The sequence below is a fragment of the Protopterus annectens genome, chromosome 8.part0 (genome assembly GCF_019279795.1).
Source record: "Protopterus annectens isolate FY-2018-M chromosome 8.part0, PAN1.0, whole genome shotgun sequence".
Taxonomy (NCBI): domain Eukaryota; kingdom Metazoa; phylum Chordata; order Ceratodontiformes; family Protopteridae; genus Protopterus; species Protopterus annectens.
The window spans coordinates 1,267,576,480-1,267,595,534 of NC_056741.1; the positions used below are offsets into that span (position 1 = coordinate 1,267,576,480).

Consider the following 19,055-nt stretch of genomic DNA (forward strand, 5'->3'; position numbering starts at 1 on the left):
AGGTTCAAAAGGAGGTAAAGTAAGCTTTTCCAACACAAAATTTAGATCCCAGGAAGGAGTAGGAGCTCTACGTGGGGGTCTTATATTTTTTGCCCCTCTAAGAAATTGCTTAACCAAAGGATGAGAAAATAAAGGAGGGTCACAATCATAGTGAGCAGAAATGGCTGCTGCATGAACCTTCAACAGAGGAAAATGACAAACCTTTGTCCAGTAATTCAGTAAGGTATTGTAGCGTAAAACTCAAATTAGGAACTGAGACATCAAAGCGTTTTGCTGTGCTCCAAAGAAAAAATCTCCTCCATTTATCAGCATAAACTTTTCTAGTACTGGGCCGCCTGGCTTCCAAAATGACATCTAAAACCTGTTGAGGAAGCTGAGACCCCACAGGCTCTAAAACAGAATACGCCAGGCTGTTAGGTGCAGGGACTGCACCCTGACATTGAGCAAATGATTGCTTGACTGGGACAACAAGTGAGGAATCTGTGGCAAAGGCCAAGGAGGCTCCTGAATTAAACTCCTCAGCAGAGGATACCAGTGCTGACGCGGCCAATCTGGTGCTATTAGAATCATGCAGGGCTTGTCCCTCCTGACTTTCAAGAGTACCTTGGGAAGGAGAGGCAGAGGAGGGAAAGCATAAACGTGAAGGTTGTTCCAACTGAAAGATAGAGCATCCACTTTCCAAGCTTTTGGGTGAAACATCTTTGTGCAAAATTTTGGTAGTTGGAAATTTAGTGGAGAAGCGAACAGATCTATGTCTGGAGTTCCCCAAGCCACTGTCAACTGTTGGAATACCTGAGGATCCAATTTCCACTCGTGGGGATCCACAATTTGTCTGCTCAATACATCTGCTAGGGAGTTCTGTGCTCCTGGCAGAAACCTTGCTTGAAGAGTGATGTGTAAACTCAGAGCAGTCTCCCACAATATCATTGCTTGTCTGCAAAGAGGGTAAGAATGGGTTCCCCCCTGCTTGTTGATGTACCACATGACTGTTGTGTTGTCTGTTTGAATCAACACCTGTCCTGGTTGAAGTAAGTCCTTGAAGGCCATCAGGGCAAACTGGACTGCTAACATCTCCTTCATGTTGATATGTAAATGCTGTAGTCTGGGAGGCCACGTGTCTTGAATCCATTTTCCATTGAAGTGTGCTCCCCAAGCCAAGTCCGAGGCATCCGTCGTTATGATCTGACTCGCCTCTGGTTGGGTCACAGAGAGTCCCTTGTTTAGGTGACATTCCTGAGCCCACCACAAGAATTCCTTCTGGATGCAAGGTATTATCCGAATGACAGTGTCCAAATCGTGGCAGTGTTGAGTCCATACAGTTTTGAGATACCGTTGTAGTATCCTCATATGCAGTTTGGCATTGGGAAGTACTAGAATGCAAGATGCCATGAACCCCAAGGCTTGAAGGACTGTCCTTGCAGTCAGCCTGGACAGTACTGATAACTGCTGGAAGTATAGGTGAAGAGTTCTTTGTTTGTCCGGGGTCAAAAAAGCCATCTTTGAAGCTGTATTCAGTCTCACACCCAGAAAGCACATGTCCTGAGAGGGTACTAGACTGGACTTTATTTTGTTCACAGAATACCCTAGGCACCTTAAAACTGCCATCACATACTGCAGATGTTGAAGTAACTTGTCTTTGTCTTGTGCAAGAATCAGGCAATCGTCCAGATAAGGATAAATTTGTATTCCCCTCTGTCTGAAGAAAGCTATTACAGGAGCCAGAACTTTTGTGAACACCCTGGGCGCAGTAGATAAACCAAAGGGCAATGCAGAGAACTGATAATGAGAAGTACCAGCCCGAAAACGCAGGAATCTCCTGCAGCTGGGCCTGATAGGAATGTGAAGATAGGCCTCTTTGAGATCCAGGGTTACCATCCAGTGATCTTTGCCTAGCATAGGCAGAAGTTGTTGTAATGTTAACATCTTGAACTTTGGAATGTCTAGGTAGGTATTGAGAATGGATAAATCCAGAATTGGCCTCCAAGTGTTTCCTTTCTTTGGCACTAGGAATAGACGGGAATAAAACCCTAGGCCTACTTCTGATGGAGGTACCACCTGAATAGCTGCCATCTGTAAAAGCAAAGAAATTTGCTCCTGAGCCTCCAGCCTTTGCTGAGGAGGCACATCCGGCATGCCTTTGAAAGGGGGAAAAGTGTGAAAGTAAAACTTGTAACCTTGATTTATTATTTCCAACACCCATTTGTCCTGGGTGACCAAATGCCAGTTTTGTTTGAAAAGTGCCAACTTTCCTCCTAGAGGAGCTGCCAGAAAAGAAGGATCTGGCAGCTGAAGATACAGGTCATTGGGTCTGTTTACGAAAAGGCTGACCCCTGCCCTCACCAGAAGACTGTGCAGGAGAACTCCAAGTCCTAGGTCTGAAAGAACCCTGAGTGTGAGCCCTGCCTCTACCACGTCTAGACCTGCCCTTAGACTGAAAATCCGAAGAAGGGTAGGACCATCCTCTAGCAGGCCAATTCCTGCTAAACTTAGGGGGCTGCACCTGCAAAAAATCCTTGACCGTCTGCATAGACTTAGCTTTATCTTCCATCTTTTACAAAACTGACTCCACAGGAGAACCAAAAAGAACTTCAGACTGAAGAGGAGCATCCAAAATCCGAGCTTTAACATGCTCTGACAAATTTTGATCCTTAAGCCAGGCATGTCTACGAATAACTGAACCAGTAGCAGCCACCCTGGATGAAGCCTGAAGAGCATCGAAACCACACTGCAAGGAATGTTTTCCAACTTGATCTGAAGCATGAACCAACTCCTGTAATTTCTTACACTCTATACCCTCAGATAAAGCATCCACCTTAGATTTCAATTGGCCTAACAAAAAGTTCTGATACTTCAGCATATGAAACTGGCAATTTAAAGCCCTCATAGCTAACGTAGAAGAGGTGTACACTTTTTTCCCCCACCTATCCAATGCTCTCGAATCTTTGTCCAAAGGAACTGAAACTCTGTAATATCTGTCTGGCTTGACAGGGGCAGGGGGTAAAGAATCAGGATTAAGTGAAGCTTCAGAAAAAACATCCTGAACAACATCTAAGACAGGGGGAATAGCCAAAGGCCTATTGTTGTGGTAAAAACAAAAATTCCCTAAGCCTTTTTCGAGAATCTGAAAAATCCTGACCTTCCCACTTGAAATGTTCCCTCATGGAATGTAAAGTTTCAGAAAAGGAAAAATCCTCTGGAGGAGAAGCAGAAGGACAGGAATCCTCTGCATCCGAATCTGAATAGGGAGGGTAATCCTGAATATCCTCAGCTGAAGACTCAGAGTAGTCTGAAGAATGCTCCATCCCCTCTAAATCTGTCTCCACCCTAGGCCTCTTTTCTGGGGGAGGCAAAGATCCCCTGATCAAAGTAATCAAATCCTCTGCCATTTTCAACATATGTTTCTTAGGAACAGAAGCTGAAGAACTAGGGCTATGGCCAGTACCAGAAAGACCAGGTTTAGCCTTAGCATGGCCTTTAGCCACTGAGGTAGAAGACCTAATAACCTTTTGTAAGGATGGAACTACAGACACCTGAGAAGCACCCTCGGCCTGGCCTAACTCCTGAGAGGCCAACTCCTGCAAAAGTAAAGGTTCCCCCTGGGATTCAGCCGAGACCTCGGCCGGATCCACAGATTCAACCGGAGGTTCCATAGAACCGGCATCCGTAACGGACGACTCATCCGGTTTAGACATTAAAGAGTTATCTTTACGTTTTTTAGCGGTAGCGGGCGTCGGAGGATCCGACGGCATGTTGTAGTTACACCGCTTACCGAAAACAAGCCTGGCACAGTCTAATCTTCGTTTAATGGTGCGCTTATTAAATCTAGCGCAAAAGCGACACCCGACTACGTCGTGTTCAGGCCCCAAGCAAGGAATACAGAGAGAATGATAGTCCCTATGAGGTATCTGTTTCCCACGAGAAATACAATTATTAACTTTTTCTGACATCCGGATTAACTGAGGCAAGAAAAGACAAAAATTTTCCCCAACGGGGTACTTAGCCCAACTTGGTCTTCGGTCTGAAACTCGATAATTGAAAATTTCAGAACACCGAACGGCACTTGCAAACGCTGCTTCTGCTTCGGACCACGCGGCAAGAAAGACTGAGGATATGATGTCGGTCATGCGCTTAAGTACTACTACGTACTGACGTCAGCTCCGGGCGCCATGACCGACGCCAGCCTAACTCTTTGGTATTCGGGCCGACCGAGGACAGCGGACTACCCACAGGTTATGACTGCAGCAATGTGAGACGAAGAACATCGTAACTTTCTGACAGAGATCGGTTAATCAAGATGGATACTGGGTAGGCCAGAGCATCAGCTGCGATTTGTAGGTATTCACTTGGGAGGTTGTCTGCTGCTAATTTTGTGGGCTTAAGTTTAGTTAAGAGTTTTTTATGTTGGAGGTAGCTACAGGAGAAAAAGAGAAGGCAGTGGGGAGATTACTAGTTGAAGGTGTGGGTTGGAGGGGAGGGGGTTTGTGTTGTTTAGCTAGTGATAGTATGGCTTGTGTGAAGTGTGTGTTGAATGAGGTAGCAATATTTTCGGAGGAGTGAGGGATGTTAGGAGGATGGGTACTGACTTTACCTGGGTGGAGGATGGAGTTTATGAGGACCAAAATAGTTTGGGGCTGTGTTGGGAGGAGTCTAGGGCAGACTGGTAGTATTGGAATTTGTCCTGTTTTATTAGCTTTTTGACTATTGCGTAGTTCTAGGAATTTCTGTCTAGTTGAGTGAGTTTTGGTTTTGCGCCAGTGCTCCCAGGCTTTATCCCTGTTTTTCATTTCTGACTTAGTGGTTTTCTGTAGCTATGGGGAGGGTTGTGCTTTGGTTCTGGAAAATCTTATGGGGGCATGGTAATTAAGGATGCTCAGGTAGGTAGTATTAAAAAATTCAACTGCGTCATCAAGACTGAGGTACTTTAGAGGATGCCAGTTACATTCTTTGAGGGATGAGATGAATGTGAGTGGGTCAAAGTTTAGTTTTTTATGTATTTGACAGTAGATGACAGGTTTAGCTTGGTATAGGTATTTTTTGAGTAGGAATGTTGGGGAGTGATCACTGAGGCTATCTGATAAGCAATCTGTTATATATGACTGGGGGCTCTTACTGACTAGTATCCAATCCAGGGTAGTGTGCTTGCTGGAGTTTTTATTTATCCTGGTTGGCGACTGGATTAGTTGGGTGAAGCCATGAAGCATTTACATGATGGGTTGGATGGTTGCCAGAACAGGATTGCCAGTCAATATTGAAATCACCTAAAATTATAGTTTCTTGGGGGAGATGGTGGGTAGACCAGCTGAGGAGGTTTACTAGTGGAGGGATGTTTTGGCCAGGTGGGAAGTAGCATCCAATTATGTTGATGGTTTTGTTTTAGTTTATTTTGAGGTTGGTATATATTATTTCTTCATTGCCTATTTGTGGAGCTGATGATTTTAAGATCTGGATGTTTAGATGCTGTTTAAATATTATAGCTACACCGCCTCCTTTCTTGTTTAGCTGGTCTACTCTTAATATGCTGTAACCGGTAGGGAGTATTTGCTTACTGGTAATGTGAGATTTTAGCCAGGTTTCTCTCAGGATGACTATATCTGGGGAGTACAAGTCTATGGTGGCATGGAGTTCATGGACTTTGTTGAATATACTTCTAATATTTAGGCTTAGTAGAAGGAAGTCAGTTGTTAGTAGATTATTGGCCATTTTGGGCTAATTTCTATCTCTTTAATTTCCCTGCTATACAAAGTTCATTTGCGTGCCTGGCAGTGACGGTCAGCTAGGGTTAAACTATTCCCGGCTCCACGAAGTCTGCTCTTCAATTTTTCCCTTGGAACTAACAAAATTTCAACTTAAGCACTCAAACCTTTCGTTTCACAGCCCAGCACTTGCTCAAAACTCATAGCAAGCACTAATTAAACTTGCACTAGACCTCCTATACTGTCCAGAAGGACAAGGCTCTCTATTCGTCCCTACCAGCTAATCAGTAAAACAGCTCACTTTACCTATTCAGGCATGTCCAAAGGACAGTTTCAGGTGTACTCTCCAGTCCAACTGGGGAATCTGGGCATTTTGAGGTGATGTTACAACTGCCTCATGTACACAGTCAACCCTCTCCTCCTACCACCAAACACTAACATATGCGAGAGATGCAATTATACAGCCAAACTGGAGGCAAAGCTCTCTCATCCCAAGACTGGATCAGACAGTCAAGAGGAGAAGAAAAATACTTGCAACACACCACCAGTCTCACATAGACCTACTAACCAACACTGGCAAATAACACACATAAATACATGAAAACATACTTGGAGGCTCTAAATAAAAATCTGCAAAAGCAACAGAGACCACCAAAGCAGACTCCCAAGCAACCTCCACACCCCATCACAAACCATGAAAAGTACAGTTTTGTACCTACCATAAATGTAGATGTTCGAAGATCCACATTGCTGCAGTCCTTACTTATGGGTAGTCCGCTGTCCTCGGTCGGCCCGAATACCAAAGTATTAGGCTGACGTCGGTCATGGGCGCCTAGATCTGACATCAGAGCATCAGGGTATAAAGGCGCATGACCGATGTCATATCCTCAGTCTTTTCTTGCCCCAGATGTCAGAAGGCCAAACCAGAAAGGCCACAGCCAAAAACAGAATACCTCCCAAAAACATGCCCAACAACAACCATCACCTAAAGCATAGCACCAAGTCAAACTACAGTGGGGAAGGAGGGAGGTATTGGACTGCAGCAATGTGGATCTTGAACATCTACATTTATGGTAGGTACAAAACTGTACTATGTTCTTCATCTCACATTGCTGCAGTCCTTACTTATGGGTAGAATCCCAAAGCAACGGGAAAGGGAGGATGGTAAAAATCATAAAGCATTAGGCCGCTAAAATGCCCTGTAAAATTGCAGTGGCAAATCCAGCCCTAGACTTAGAATAAAGAGGAAGGTGGTAATGTTTAGAAAAGGTATGCACTGAACTCCAAGTAGCTGCCTCCAAAATGTCTTTTGTAGCTACCCCTTAGAAAGGCCGTAGAAGTAGCAGTAGCCCTAGTGGAATGAGGCCTGATTCCAGCAGGAATCTCCTTACCATGATGGGAATAACAGAAAGAAATACAAAACCCAATCCATTTAGAAATAGTTTGTTTTGAAACAGGTTTACCCTGTGAACCCAAAGCAAAAGAAACAAACAATTGCTGAGACTGTCTGAACTCCTTGGTTCTGCTCAAATAATAACGCAACTGCCTGTGAATATCCAAAGTATGCAAAATTTTCTCCCCTTTATTTTGGGGGTTTGCATAAAAAGTAGGCAAATGAATAGTTTGATTTAAGGCCACACTAGAAACCACTTTAGACATAAAGGAAGGATTAGTACGCAAAGATACCCTATCCTTATGAAAAATCAGGAAAGGCTCCACTGCCATGAGGGCCTGTAATTCAGAAACCCTTCTTGCAGAGGTAATGGCCAACAAAAAAGCAGTTTTCCATGACAAATACTTTAACTCGGCAGTAGCTGCAGGCTCAAAAGGTTGTAGAGTAAGTTTTTCCAACACAAAATTGAGATCCCAAGCAGGAGTAGGAGCTCTACGTGGGGGTCTTATATTCTTTGCCCCTCTAAGAAATTGCTTAAACCAAGGATGAGAGAATAAAGAAGGGTCACAATCATAGTGAGCAGAAATGGCTGCAGCATGGACCTTTATTGAGGAGAAAGACAAACCCTTGTCCAATAACTCAGTAAGATATTGAAGAGCAACACTTAAATCAGGTTTGGAGACATCAAAGTCCTTTCCTTTGCTCCAAATAAAAATCTCCTCCATTTATCAGCGTAAACTTTCCTGGTACTAGGCCTCCTGGCCTCCAAAATAACATTCAAAACTTGTTGTGGAAGCTGAGACCCTCCAGAGTCTAAAACAGAATATGCCAGGCTGTTAGATGCAGAGACTGAATCTTGACATTGAGGAAGTGACTGTCCTCTTGTGACAAAAGGTGCGGAATCAAAGGCAGAGGCCATGGAGGTTCTCGTACTAAACTCCTCAGTAGTGCGTACCAGTGTTGTCGAGGCCAATCCGGTGCTATCAAAATCATGGTTGGCTTGTCTTGTCTGGCCTTCAAAAGTACCTTGGGAAGAAGAGGCAGAGGTGGAAAGGCATATACATGCAGATTGTTCCAACTGAATGATAGAGCGTCCACCTTCCAAGCTGTGTGATGAAACATTTTTGTGCAAAACTTTGGCAACTGGTAATTTAGTGGAGAAGCGAACAGATCTATGTCTGGAGTTCCCCATAACACTGTCAACTGTTGAAATACAAGAGGATCCAATTTCCATTCGTGAGGATCCACTATTTGTCTGCTCAATACATCTGCTAAGGAGTTCTGTGCTCCTGGTAGAAACCTTGCCTGAAGATTGAGGTGTAGATTGAGAGCAGTTTCCCACAGAATCATCGCTTGCCTGCAAAGAGGGTAAGAATGGGTTCCCCCCTGCTTGTGGATGTACCACATGACAGTAGTGTTGTCTGTTTGAATCAACACCTGCCCTGGGTGAAGTAAATCTTTGAAAGCCATCAATGCAAACTGGACTGCTAACATTTCCTTCAAGTTGATATGCAAATGCTGGAGTTTGACAGGCCACGTGTTTTGCACCCATTTTCCATTGAGGTGTGCTCCCCAAGCCTTGTCCGAGGCATCTGTCGTTAGAATCTGACTCGCCTCTGGCCGGGTCACAGAGAGTCCCTTGTTTAGGTGACATTCCTGAGCCCACCACAAAACTCCTTCTGAATGCAAGGTATTATCTGAATGACAGTGTCTAGATCTTGGCAGTGCTGTGTCCATACATTTTTGAGATACCATTGAAGCTTCCTCATATGCAATTTGGCATTGGGAAGTACCAGAATACAAGATGCCATGAACCCCAAGGCTTGAAGGACTGTCCTTGCAGTCAGCCTGGACCGTAGAGACATTTGATGGAAATAAAGAGAAAGGCTTCTTTGTTTGTCCGGGGTCAAAAGGCCATCTGGGAAGCTGTGTTCAGTCTCACACCCAGAAAGCACATGTCCTGAGAGGGTACTAGACTGGACTTTGTTTCGTTCACAGAATACCCTAGGCATCTTAACACTGCCATCACATACTGCAGATGATGAAGAAGTTCGTCCCTTTCTTGTGCAATAATCAGGCAGTCGTCCAAATAAGGATAAATCTGTATTCCTCTGAGTCTGAAAAAAGCTATCACTGGAGCCAGAACCTTTGTGAACACTCTGGGCGCAGTAGATAAGCCAAAGGGCAATGCAGAGAACTGATAATGTAAATTTCCAGCCCGAAAACGCAGGTACTTCCTGCAACTGGGCCTGATAGGAACATGAAGGTAATCCTCTTTGAAATCCAGAGTAACCATCCAGTGATCTTTTCCCAACAGAGGTAAAAGTTGTTGCAAAGTCAGCATCTTGAACTTTGGAATGTCCAGGTAAGTGTTGAGGATAGATAAATCCAAAATTGGTCTCCATGTGTTCCCTTTCTTTGGAACTAGAAACAGGCGAGAATAAAATCCTAGGCCCACTTCTGACAGAGGAACTGGCTGTATAGCTCCTATTTGAAGAAGTAAAGAAATTTGTCTGTGAGCCTCTATCCTTTGCCGAGGAGGGACGTCTGGCATGCCTTTGAAAGGAGGCATGGTATGGAAATAGAACTTGTAACCTCGGTTTATAATGTCCAATACCCATTTGTCCTGGGTGACTAAATGCCAATTTTGCTTGAAAAGAGCCAACTTTCCTCCCAAAGGAGCTGCCAGGCAAGAAGAATCTGGCAGCTGAAAATGCAGGTCATTGGGCCTGTTTACGAAAGGACTGGCCCCTGCCCTCACCAGCAGATTGAGCAGGCGAACTCCATTGTCTCGGCCTGAAGGTACTCTGAGCTCTGCTCCTACCACGTCTAGATCTACCCCTAGACTGAGAATCAGAAGAAGGGTACGTCCACCCCTTAGTAGGCCAATTTCTACTAAACTTTGGAGGTTGTACCTGCAAAAAATCTTTAACAGTCTGCATAGACTTAGCCTTGTCTTCCATTTTCTTTAAGACTGACTCCACAGGAGGACCAAACAAAACTTCAGACTGTAAAGGGGCATCCAGAATTCTAGACTTAACATGCTCAGACAAATTCTGATCCTTAAGCCAGGCGTGCCTACGAATAACTGAACCAGTGGCCGCCACCCTAGAAGAAGTCTGTAAAGCATCAAAACCACATTGCAAAGAGTGCTTACCCACCTGTTCAGAAACATGCACTAAATCCTGCAATTCTTTACACTCTATGCCCTCTGCCAAAGCATCCACCTTAGATCTTAGCTGAGAAAGGAGGAAATGCTGATACTTCAACATATGAAACTGGCAGTTCAAAGCTCTCATTGCTAAAGTAGAAGAGGTCTACACCTTCTTACCCCATCTTTCCAAAGCTCTAGCTTCCTTATCCAGAGGAACCGGATTCTTAACAACAGAGGCTCTAACACCCTTAGGCCCCTGACTAATAGTTTCTGGGTCCGCCCTAGGACTCTTATACAGATATTGATGAGCCTCAGGCACCCTGTAATACCTGTCCGGTTTAACTGGGGCAGGAGGCACAGAATCTGGATTAAGGGAAGCTTCCGAGAAAACATCTGAAACAACATCCAAAATCGGAGGTATAGCTAAGGGTCTATGCTGTGGTAAAAACAAGAACTCCCTAAGTCTCTTCCGGGAATCAGAGTAATCCTGTCCTTCCCACTTAAAATGCTCCCTCATGGAATGCAGGGTTTCTGAAAATGAAAAATCCTCTGGAGGAGAAGCAGAAGGAGTGGAATCCTCTGCATCAGAATCAGAATAAGGAGGGAAATCTTGAATGTCTTCAGCAGAAGACTCTGAATCATCTGAGGCCTGCTCCAAACTTTCCAACTCTGGCTCCATCCTGGGCCTCTTATCAGGAGGGGGCATAGAACCTCTAATTAAAGTAATCAAATCCTCTGCCATTTTAAGCATGTGCTTTTTAGGCACAGACCCTGAAGAACCAGAACTGACACCAGAGGAAGGCAAGGCAGACCTGCCTTTAGAAGGAGCCTTAGAAACAGTAGCAGAAGGCCTAACCACCCTAGGCATAGAAGGGAGAATAGTAACCTGAGAGGCCCCTTCAGCCTGACCTGCCTCCTGAGAGGCCACATCCTGTAAAATCAAAGTTTCCCCCTGGGACTCAACAGAAACTTCAGCCGGATCCACCTGTTCAGCTGTAGCTTCTAAAGGTCCGGCGTTCATAATGGACGAATCATCCTGCCTAGGCTTTAAAGATTTGTCTTTGCGCTTCTTAGTAGAAGCAGGCGTCGGAACATCCGACGGCATATTATAATTACACCTCTTGCCAAAGACTAACCTAGCGCAATCTAACCTCCGTTTTATAGTGCGCTTATTAAACCTAGCACAAAACCGACACCCGACTCACGTGCTCGTCCCAAACAAGGAATACAAAGCGAGTGGTAATCCCTATGCGGTATCTGTTTCCCACAAGAAATACAATTATTCACTTTTTCTGACATCCGGTAAGTAACTGAGGCAAGAAAAAAACAAAAATATTCCCCAACGGGGTACTTAGCCCAACTTGGTATCGGTCTGAAACTCCGAAAACGAAAAATTTCAGAACGCCGAACGGCACTTGCAACGCTGCTTCTGCATCGGACCATGTGGCAAAAAAGACTGAGGATATGACGTCGGTCATGCGCCTTTATACCCTGACGCTCTGAAGTCAGATCTAGGTGCCCATGACCGACGTCAGCCTAATACTTTGGTATTCGGGCCGACCGAGGACAGCGGACTACCCATAAGTAAGGACTGCAGCAATGTGAGATGAAGAACATCACATACTTCACATAAGTGTGCCACGCAATCACAGCTCTTTAGGCAAAATAACATACCCAAACATACTAGTAATAGGCGACTCTATAGTCAGGCACACTGATGTCCCACTAACTAGGCTGGACAAGGAGAAGGTTACAGTTAGCTGCTTGTCGGGCGCCAGGATCCGCCACATAACACAAGCACTCAGGTCACTCCAGAACAAGTACAAATACGACTCTGTCATTGTCCGTGTTGGTGTGAATGACCCGAGACGTACCTCCCTGGACTACATGAAAAGAGACATGGACGAGCTCTTTGATCACGTAGCTCAGGAGATGGCTTGCACCAGTCACCCTTAGGCTTTTGAATACTGGCCAAGGCTTTTGCCACCCCCATAGTGCCTTTTTTAGACAAGGCTCAAAAGACAAACACACCACCGTAAATAGCACATGCAAGCAAAAACTGAGAGTAATGCTACTCAACGCCAGAAGTCAAAACCTCAAAATGCATGCACTCGAGGCACTCCTCAGTATGGAGAACATTGATATCTGTGCAGTAGCAGAAACCTGGTTTAGGGCTCCAGAGAGCACCCCAGCACTACCAGGCTATAACTCATACCATACTTTTTGGCCACAGAACCTGGATTGAAACACAAAAGGTGGGGGTGTATCCATATTCGTCAAGGATACCCACACCTCCAGGTTAGTGGCACAGCACAATGCCTCAGAGATCATCCATGTGCAACTAACAACAGGCAAAACTGCAATTCAAATTGTAGCTTGCTACAGATCACCCACCATGACCCAGGATCCCCCATTCCACGTTTCTGGAGACACTGGAAAATATGAAGGTCCTACCAAATGCCCTAATATTGGTTGATTTCAATCACCCAAACATAAACTGGGAGAACTACTCAAGTACTAACTCCCTTGCCCAACGCTTCCTAGAATTTATAAACTCGAACACCCTGGATCAACTGGTTAACACCCCCACCAGAGGTGACAACATATTGGACCTGGTCATCACCAACATGGGCGACCGATGTTCTACACCGGAGGTCAAACCCTTGCTGGTAAGATCAGACCATAGACTAATCACTCTGGATATCCACATTCCGCCCCCACTCCCAATCAAGGAAACCACCGTGAAACACTTTTCAAAAGCAAACTTCACATTACTTAAGACTGAGGTGGAAAGGTTCACAGCCCCCATGCTAAAGGACAATGCTGTCCAAGCTGCTGAATCCCTTACAAAGGCTCTCTATGAGCACTTGCAAGAATGCATGGATCGTGCTATCCCAAGCAAAACCAAGACTAACTCCTCCAAGAAAAGGAAACCAGTCTGGTGGATCCCTGCCATAAACAAGCTATACAACAGAAGGAGGAAACTAGTACAGAAAAGAGTAAAATCCCAAGAAGGGAAGACATCCCTGATCAGTATCAGCAAGAAACTACGATCCCTCATAAAATCATCCAAGGCGGGCTTCGGAAGAAAAATTGCCAAGGACTCCAAAGTTGACCACAAAGTGTTCTTTAGCAATGTCAAGAACCTAAGTGGAAACTCAGATCTGCTCTGAGTTAATGCAGAATGGCACAAAATACACTGAGCCGACTGATATTACTAACATTCTGGCAGACACGTTTAGTGCAAACGTCACCCCCCTCTCACCCCCTAAAGGGCCCATAACCATACCAGACGAATGTAGTACCCCGGCAATCACAGACACACAGGTTAAAACAGCCCTATCCAAAGCCAAAAATACAGCTTCAATGAGACCAGACAGTATCCCAGGCTGTGTCTTGCACGAGCTCCAAAATGAACTAACCCCTCACCTAAACACACTGTTCAAACTCAGCCTCTCTACAGGCTACGTACCCATAGAGTGGCACACAGCAACAGTTATCCTGCTCCACAAAGGTGGAGCCACAACGGACCCTGGGAACTATCACCCTATAAGCCTGACTAGCCTGGTCTGCAAGGCTATGGAGTGCATCATCATGGGATTCATTAACAGAGACATTAGGAACCTTCAAACATTGGACCCTACCCTACCTTTGTTAAGGGCAGATCATGCTTCCTAAACCTGGTGGACTTCTTTGAGATGGTTACCAAGGCTTTAGACGAGGGAAAGGAGGTCCACACAGCCTACCTAGACCTAGCAAACGCTTTCAACATCATTCCCCATTCTGGTATTATAGACAAGCTCACCAGCCTGAACATAAACCTCTACATCACGAGATAGGTTGCCAATTGGCTCACAGATAGAACCCACATGGTGAGAGTTGCAGGCTCTAGGTCCAACTCTAAACCATTTACAAGTGGCATATCCCAGGGCTCAGTCCTGGGACCCCTCCTGTTCGGTATATACTTCTCAGAGGAACAGGCAAGCACAGGAGGACTATGGCTGACCAAGTTCACAGATGACTGTAAACTGGGGGCCATAACTGACTCTCCAGCTGATACAGACATCCTCCAGAAGGGTCTCACTGAGATGGATACCTGGTGTCAAAATCATGGCCTCAAGCTAAATGCCAAAAAGTGCATAGTCATCCCCTTTGGAAAAAACAAAGTACCCGCGAACTACCACATATGTGGTTGTCCCCTAAATACAGAAAATGTAATAAGGGTTCTGGGGACCCAAGTAGATAGTAATCTCTTCTTTGATAATCATATTGTCAAGGTCATTAGAAAATCCTTCTATGTGGCCCACCTAATCACAAAAAGGTTTGCATCTAGAACAAAAGAGGTTAATATGCCCCTCTACTCATCACTCATCAGACCCATCACAGAGTACAACGCCCCATTTGGGATGTATCTTACAAGACACCTGCAACAGCTGGAAAGACCACAGAAGTACCTCACCAAGAGGATTACTGGCCTCAAACATATGCCCTATGCAGCTCGACTGAAGAAACTCCAACTGTACTTGGTTGCATACCACTTACTCAGAGGTGATCTCTGCCTGACATACAAGGCCATGTCCAACCCAGAATTGATGGACATGCTCCACATAAAAAAAAAAAAAAAAGTCCCCAAGAGCCACACACTCTAGGGATCTAAACCTCACCACAATGATAAATAGGATGTGCTGGAGGGATAGATTCATGTCCCAGAGACTCCCCATGCTTTGGAACAGGATTCCAATCTACATTAGGCAGAGCCCCTCACTAACACTCTTCAAGAGAAACCTTGACGAGTGGATGGGAAACATAAAATTTACCCCGGGGATCACTGCAGTGGCTCTGCTGGACAGAGGTACAGGGAACTATTGACTCTGCTAGACCGAGGTACAGGGAACTAATCTAATGGGGGGGGGGGGCGGTGAAAGCCAACACATTCTGGCTAGGCTTATAGATGCCCTCGAGCAGATAGCCTAGTACTTACCTATGAACCTATAAGTTAAGCAACTTTAAAGTTAACACTTATATTATAAGATGAAGTGAGAAATGGTTAACAATTAGTCAGCGATCACTTTAACTAAATAGTATTAGACGCCCTTGAAGAGAATTCCAATAGGAGAACCTCAGGGTTTGGCACTGGGCCCAGTACTTTTCAAACTGGTATTCTCTGATTTCCTCATGTCCACTGAAATTTGGATGTGCAGTTATGCTGACAGCTGCAAAATTGAAGACAAAATAAAGACAGTACACACAAATCACCTAAATACTACCTAAAACAAATTAAAACATGGTTAAAAGGGAAGGGACTGATGTTTAATACAAATCAATGCAAAACTTTCCTTTGGAATAACCACCAATCTACCTATCAGCCTACAAAGTGACAGAATATCTATCTGTGACCACAAAAAGGATCTAGGCACTCCATCAGTAAAGGACTGAAGTTTGAGAATCATGTAATGAACATTAAAAAAGGCAAAGTGAAAGGTTGGACTAATAATGAATATAATGACAGCAAGGAACAAAACCACACTGATTGTACTATACAAGTCAAAAGCAAGATCAGCAAAATAATACTATCTGGGCATTTGCAGTACAACTCTGAAAGAACTGTATTTACTGCAAAGTGTGAAATAGAGGCCCACCACAAAGATAAAAGGTTATAATACTCTATTGTTTTCAGAGACTGAAGAAGCTTAACTTGAACAACATAACTTACAGGCATTTAAGAAGTAAATTATATTTAGAGTTCAGGGCTGTGGCTAATCCATCACTGAGAAGTGAGCCTGGCTTATTTTTAGATGCATGATATTTTAAAAACAGGGGGACACTGTTTAAAGTGATTTTAAACAAAACAAATAGAATAAACTTGTTTCACAAATTATTCCAACACTGTGGAAAAAACTTTGACATGAAGACAGGAATGTGGACTCTACTTTTAAGAGCTACATTGATGATTATATGAAAGACAGGAAATATACAACTGGGCTCAAGGAAGCTGCATTACACAAAGGTTTCAAGAACCGACTGTAGTCTTTTCACAATTTATGAACTCATGAACTTATGAAACTGTTGATTATGACCTCTTTAAATATCTATTGTCATATTCTAAAAGTCATGTGATGAAAAATATTATGTGATCACACACTCAACATTTAAACATCTCTATCTATTTGAATAACAATTAAAATTCACAGACGAATTCAAACCAAATTTATTACACACATCTTTTTATTGAAAGACAGAAGGTATTTGTTGTGCTGTGGCTTCTTTCCTGAATGTAATTTTAACGACACAGATTAAGAAATTGTCTTTCTTTATTTTTTAATTTATTTTCAACACAGATTGTACATGATGGTTAAACGAGGGAATGTCTTCCTATTGAAGTAGTGTGTTTACTGATATAATAGCCCTGCTTAAGAGCAGACATGTCTTGCATCTCGTGTCAACTTTGTTTTCGTTACTTTGTGTACTAGTCATTTTGTGCAATGTGGTATTACATTATGCAAAGAACCATTAATTATAAGTTAAGGGATTGTTATTTTGTTCACTAGAAATTGTTGGAGGCTGCACATTTAGTTTTCTTTTTTTTTACCTAAATTGGAAGTTTCTCGATGAAGGTATGCCTCTCAATGTGGTTTATCTGGAACTGCTTAATACGTTTGTTTTGGTACCATGTGACATTTTTCTAGATATTTTGAAAAAATCAGATATAAATTTGTATAACTTTAGATGAGTTATGAATTGGTTAACAAACAGGAAGAGTATACTCAGATTCTAGAATTTTAGTTAAAGGCATTCTAAAAGTATCAGTTCTAGGACCACTACTTTTTGGACTCTTGATGTGAAAGATTGTCCTATTTCAGACAGAGCTTGGTTTTGTAAGTTTGCCAATGATATGATGACTGGTTGTTATACGGTCACCAGTGTCACAGATGATCGCTTCATGCAAAATTTCTTGGATTCTCTGACTAGCTGAGTGTTTCTAAAGGTGTGATATTTAACAATAAATGTACGGTTGTGCATTTTAGGTGAATGAATTAATTATACCCATCAGGGTATTATCAGTAATTTGTGAGTTAAATTATGATGTTAATATTAGAAAAGCAAACAGAAAGAGTTATTGCCTAATTAAAAATCTGCTGAATTGTTTTTTCCAGTAGGGATATAAATGATTTTTTACAGATATATATTACAAGTGCACAGCCATTAACTGAATATGGTGGATCTTTTTGCTCCTACACTATTCAACAACTGAAGTCTTTGGAACAGATACAGAAAATGCTGACTAGACATATTAAGGGCAACTAGTTAATGACTAATGTGTGTATATTTAACAATCTGTCTCTCTATTCTATAGCTCATAGGCTTATGAAGGGCAATTTAATTTTGGTCTACAAATGTTTAAAGGATGAATCTCTAGCAATTATGCTGAGTATAGTATTTACAAATCACAGAGTCCAGAAAAGAAATAATAGTCATCTGTTCAAACTTGCTCCAGTTAACTGAAGGCTAAAATTTACTTTCTTTTCAGGGTAGAGCTGGCAGGCTGTGGAATTCTTTGCCTCTATCAATAAGATGCTCTGATTAACTAAAGGTCTTTAAGTTAAAGTTGGATACTTGGTTTGCACACTTGAAGGACTCTGCTTGTACTGTGATTAAGCAAACTCTTTAATGGCCTACCTAGGCTTTGAGTTCAAATAAAAATTCAATGCATCATTGAACCATTAGAATAAGGAGCCACTTATATTCTAAGTAATACAAATAATCCATCCCTTTCATTAATGCCTGTATGATCAATAATACTGAATAAAAAACGTTTTCAAATCGGAACATGTTAAATGCTTATATTATGCATTAAGACTATCCTTGTTTTTATTATCCCAAACATGCCCTGTAATTCCACTTTTAAATTTTCTGTTTTTTTTTTTTTTTTTTTTACCAACATAAAAATGTTCACATATACAACACGTTGCCATAATCTGAAGTGAGCTGGGCTCCTTCAACATTTTTCTTTCTTTTTTGCATCATTAGGTATGCTTAAATAGGTGTCCAAATACACCCAAATCATAAATTATACAATATGCCTCTTCATCATTGTTAACAAACCTACATAAACTAAAATGTAAAAGTACAATTAGTGGACACAATGCCTCATTAGTAGCATTTTACTCTGTTTTTGGGGTAAATTTTAAGGATTAATAACTAAAAAACAACACAGAGTAACACAGCCTACTAGAAGCAAAACATATAAAGACAGCGTATTTTGTAAAGGGGAAGCCTCCCTTTGGCATTTTTAAATATACTAACTCCAAGATCACACAAGCTTGGGGATAAGAATACTTCTTAGCCCTACAGTTCTATGACTTTGCTGTATTAAATAATCATTTGTTGATGAAACATGGGAGTCCATGGAAACAGTTTGCTCTAGGCTCACTGCAACAGTGTGCCAGGTTTAGCAGTTAGAAAGTTTAACTGTTGTTTTCCCTTTATGATTACATTTATTCATTTGATAATTGAGGTTTATGTTAGAATTTCTTAACCTGGAAAGTTTAATTATGTTTTAGATTGTTTATTTTTAGTTAGTTTATATAGAATTGCTTTGTTGGAAATGAGTTTTCTGACTAGTCAGTTGGGGGTCTGTGTTTTCTTTTTTTCTACATTCTTTCATTTTACTTTTTTTTTCATCATATGAATGAATTCTGTTTCCAATAGCTTGATATAGAAGATGTTTTTCTGGGGAGTTGTGGACCTGCATTTTCTGTGTGCAGTGTGTGAAATTATCATTTTGCTGTGGTCGGTGAGAAATGCAGTCAGTGTG

General features: G+C 42.7%; 1 protein-coding gene across 2 annotated transcripts in view; it reads right to left on the reverse strand.

Moving 5' to 3' along the window:
• TMEM145 (transmembrane protein 145) overlaps window positions 1-19,055 on the reverse strand; it is a 777,234-nt gene that overhangs the window by 385,710 nt on the left and 372,469 nt on the right. The window lies entirely within an intron of this gene.